This window comes from Triticum dicoccoides, chromosome 1B (assembly GCF_002162155.2).
Source record: "Triticum dicoccoides isolate Atlit2015 ecotype Zavitan chromosome 1B, WEW_v2.0, whole genome shotgun sequence".
Classification (NCBI taxonomy): Eukaryota; Viridiplantae; Streptophyta; class Magnoliopsida; order Poales; family Poaceae; genus Triticum; species Triticum dicoccoides.
Genome location: NC_041381.1, coordinates 170719097 through 170723978, shown reverse-complemented (window position 1 = coordinate 170723978; position 4882 = coordinate 170719097).

The window sequence follows — 4882 nt, the reverse complement described above, 5'->3', positions numbered from 1 at the left end:
CGGAAGCGTTCAAGAGAACGGGGATGATGGAGTCGTACTCGCCGTGATCCAAATCACCGATGACCAAGTGTTGAACGGCCAGCACCTCCGCGTTCAACACACGTACGGAGCGGATGACGTCTCCTCCTTCTTGATCCAGCAAGGGGGAAGGAGAGGTTGAGGAAGAAGGCTCCAGCAGCAGCACGACGGCGTGGTGGTGGTGGAGATGCAGTATTCCGGCAGGGCTTCGCCAAGCAACCGCGGGAGGAGGAAGAGGTGTAGCAGGGGGAGGGAGGCGCCAAGACTCAGGGGTTCGGCTGCCCTCCCTCCCCCCTCCTTTATATAGGCTCCTAGGGGGGCGCCGGCCCTGGAGATGGGAATCTCCCAAGGGGCGGCAGCCAGGGGGGTGGAGTGCCCCCCAAGGCAAGTGGGGCGCCCCCCACCCTAGGGTTTCCAACCCTAGGCACAAGGGGGCCCAAGGGGGGGCGCACCAGCCCACTAGGGGCTGGTTCCCCTCCCACTTCAGCCCACGGGGCCCTCCGGGATAGGTGGCCGCACCTGGTGGACCCCCGGGACCCTTCCGGTGGTCCCGGTACAATACCGGGTGGCCCCGAAACTTTCCAGATGGCCGAAACAGCACTTCCTATATATAAATCTTCAGCTGCGGACTATTCTGGAACTCCTCGTGACGTCCGGGATCTCATCCGGGACTCCGAACAACATTCGGTAATCACATACAAGTCTTCCTAATAACCCTAGCGTCACCGAACCTTAAGTGTGTAGACCCTACGGGTTCGGGAATCATGCAGACATGACCGAGACAGCTCTCCCGCCAATAACCAACAGCGGGATCTGGATACCCATGTTGGCTCCCACATGTTCCACGATGATATCATTGGATGAACCACGATGTCGAGGATTCAATCAACCCCATATACAATTCCCTTTGTCAATCAGTACGTTACTTGCCCGAGGCTCGATCGTTGGTATCCCAATACCTCGTTCAGTCTCTTTACCGGCAAGTCACTTTACTCGTACCGTAATGCATGATCCCGTGACCAAACACTTGGTTACTTTGAGCTCATTATGATGATGCATTACCGAGTGGGCCCAGAGATACCTCTCCGTCATACGGAGTGACAAATCCCAGTCTCGATCCGTGTCAACCCAACAGACACTTTCGGAGATACCTGTAGTGCACCTTTATAGTCACCCAGTTACGTTGTGACGTTTGGTACACCCAAAGCACTCCTACGGTATCCGGGAGTTACACAATCTCATGGTCTAAGGAAAAGATACTTGACATTGGAAAAGCTCTAGCAAACGAACTACACGATCTTGTGCTATGCTTAGGATTGGGTCATGTCCATCACATCATTCTCCTAATGATATGATCCTGTTATCAACGACATCTAATGTCCATAGTCAGGAAACCATGACTATCTGTTGATCAACGAGCTAGTCAACTAGAGGCTTACTAGGGACATATTATGGTCTATGTATTCACACGTGTATTACGATTTCCGGATAATACAGTTATAGCATGAATAAAGACAATTATCATGAACAAGGAAATATAATAATAATCCTTTTATTATTGCCTCTAGGGCATATTTCCAACACATGGAACCTATAGAGCAGCCAAAGCTTGAGGCCATGTCAGTAGTCATTTGCTGGTCCAAGTTGATGGGGATCAAAGTAGATTTATGAAAGTTGATTTTTAGACCAATGGACTCGGCATAATCGGACAGAATGTTCTTGATAATAACCGCTTGTCTAGGGCAGGCCGGCATGAGCAAAATCATATCATCAGCGTATTGAATAATCGGGTAATCCATATTACCATTTGAGGGGAAAGGCAAATGAATTAGGCCTCTCCGGAAGGCATCACTGATTGCTGATTGCAGAAGGTCAGCCGCAAGAACGAAGATGAGGGGGGAGAGGGGGTCACCCTGCCTGACGCCCCGCTTGCAGTGAAACTGGCGGCCCGGCACTCCGTTAAGAAGAATGGACAATCGTCCGGAGGAAAATATCAAAAGGATCCAAGACAGCCATTTATCATTAAAACCCATGTGTTTCATAATCTTGATCATTGCTTCGTGCTCGATGGTGTCGAAAGCTTCGGCAAAATCTAGCTTGAGTAGCACGATTGGCCTTTTGGAAACCTGGCATTGATGAATATACTGAAATGTCCAAGCCAAACAATCTTGGATAGACCTCCCTTTGATGAAGCCATATTGTTTTCGATGAATGATGCGTAGGATCACTTTTTGCAGTCGGTTGGCCAGAAGCTTAGTGATGAGCTTGAGGCAGTAGTTAAGTAGAGTGATCGGTCGGTAATCATTAACTGTGGTAGGAGATCCAGTCTTGGGTATCAGAGTAATGAGGCCATCATTAATGCTTTGAAGATTGAGCTCCCCGGCATGGAATTGAGTGCAGAGCGTGTAGAAATCCTCTTTGATAATGGGCCAGCATATTTTAAGGAATAACCCACTGAACCCATCGGGGCCGGGAGCACGGTCCGCAGGCATTTCTTTTACCACCCCATCAATCTCATCTTTTGTGAATGGGTCTGTGAGGTGCTCAAGATTTTCAGAAGGGTGGATAAGCGACGGAAGATCAAAGCGCATTTGTGTGGGATTATACGTGCCAAGTCACTTTGTATATGCATGAAACAATAGTGCTTCTTTACCTGTGTGATCTTCCACCAACAAGCCGTCGTCAGTTTGTAGAGTAGCCACATTATTCTTTCTGTAACGCTCAGTAGCAACCGCCTATAAGAACTTGGTGTTTTCATCACCGAATTTAACCCATCTAATGGTGCAACATTTTCTCCAGTACTGTTTTTGATAATCTAGCAGCCGAAGGAGGTGAGTGTAGGGACCCGACCTCGGATGGTCAAGTCTCTATGCTCAGGTGTCATCCCTGGATCAGTAATGCTGACACCACACAGTACTTCGAAGGATTTATAACAGAGTAGCAATCACACACTTATTACATCGTTGTCCAAAAGAGGACTTATTACAATAAATATGGCTTAAGGCCATCTAATAACGATAACAGCGGAAGACTTGGAAGATAAGTGAGTCCATCAACTCCAACGGCATCACTGAGTATAGAACCACGACCTAAAAGCACCTTACTCGTCGTCTAAAAAGTCTGCAACATGAAAGTTGCAGCCCGAAAACGGGTCAGCACATGGAATATGCTGGCAATGTAACACATAGAGAATAATGAATGATAAGCATGTACTACATGCATATATGGCTGGTGGAAAAGCTCTATGGTTACAGTTTTTGCATAAAGCCAATTTTTCCCTACTACAAAGGAATAAATTTATTTAACTATCATGGTGGTTGTTAAACATTGAGAATGGTTGACAGCATCCTTAATCCCAATTAAAAAGTACTCATTAACAAACCCAACAATATTAAATTAGAGTAACATGTTGAGATTCACATGATATTCAAGTACTAGATACTCAAGATGTCCATAACCGGGGACACGGCTAATCATGATTAGTTTGTACACTCTGCAGAGGTTTGCGGACTTTTCCCCACAAGACTCGATCGCCTCCGTTTGGTTTCTCGCACTACATGGTGTTTGAGAAACGGATGACCGAGACATAGTCTTTCAGAAGCGCTAGCACCTTACGATGGGTAGACCGGTACACCTACATCCCCTACATCTGCTAGTCTACCACTATAAGAGTTCGCACGACTTAGTCAACTATGCCAAAGCCCATAATGGCTTGTGGCTGCACACGGAAGTTACTAGCATGAATTATCTTATGATCCCTTTGAGCCTGGGTGGCGGTCCATAGGAAAATCACACGGTAACCCCGGGATTTCCAAAAAAAACAGGCAATCACTGGATACCCCAGGTGCCTCAATCCACCCAGATGTGTATTTAAGTTGCCACCTTAGATAAACCATTAATTAACAATCTCACATCTGTCATGGATATTCACTCACCCAATCCACGTCTACTAGCATAGCATGGCATAATAAGCAAACGTAGAAGTAACTCCCAAAGGTTTCATAAGTAAAACAGGTAATAGGTACTACCTCATCTACTTCCCATCCCACAATTTAATTAGATCCTAATCATGCAATGTTTGAGGATTGATCTAATGCAATAAAACTGGATAGTAGAAAAGGTATGATCAAGTGTTACTTGCCTTGCTGATGATCCGCGAAACCTAGAGATTCAAAGTAACAAGCGGCGCACTCCGGGTGATCTATCGCAGACAAACAACAAGCATACAATAAGTACTCATCTAATGCACAGGTAAATCTCGAATAAAAGATCTAACCAGAAAGTTCAACTTAAGAACCCTAGTTGCAAAAAGAATCGAATCGAATAAGGCAACGGAAGTCAAACGGCGAAAGAAAATAGCTCGGTTCTAGCAAATTGAAACTAGGTCAAATTTTACAGTAGCAAAACTTTTCTTAAGTTGATTAGTCGGAACGGCGGTTTCGAAACGAAACTCCAGGCGCTTGAATCACCTGATTCCGATAAACGAGCGAGAAGATAAACTAGAACGAAGATCGGATCTGAAATCGCGATCAGAAAATAGCGGAATAATCTGCTTAAAAAGAAAAACGACGAACGGATGTTCGTTAACAGAGAATAACCGGTGATCATGTTTGTTAAGACGAACGGTCCGGCGAACGCTCGCTAAACAACAAAACCAGAAATAAAAACCGATCTAGGGTTTCGTAAAAAAAACCGAAACGACGAAAAAGAAAACCGGAATGGTTTTTTATAAAAAAAACGAACCGAGGGAAGGGTGGCGCGGCGCGGCTACCTCGACGAGGCGGGGCTCCGGTGGGGCGGTGGCTAGGCGGCGGGCGACGGCGACGCGGCGGCGGCGGTGACAGGCGGCGGCGCTAGCGGCGGC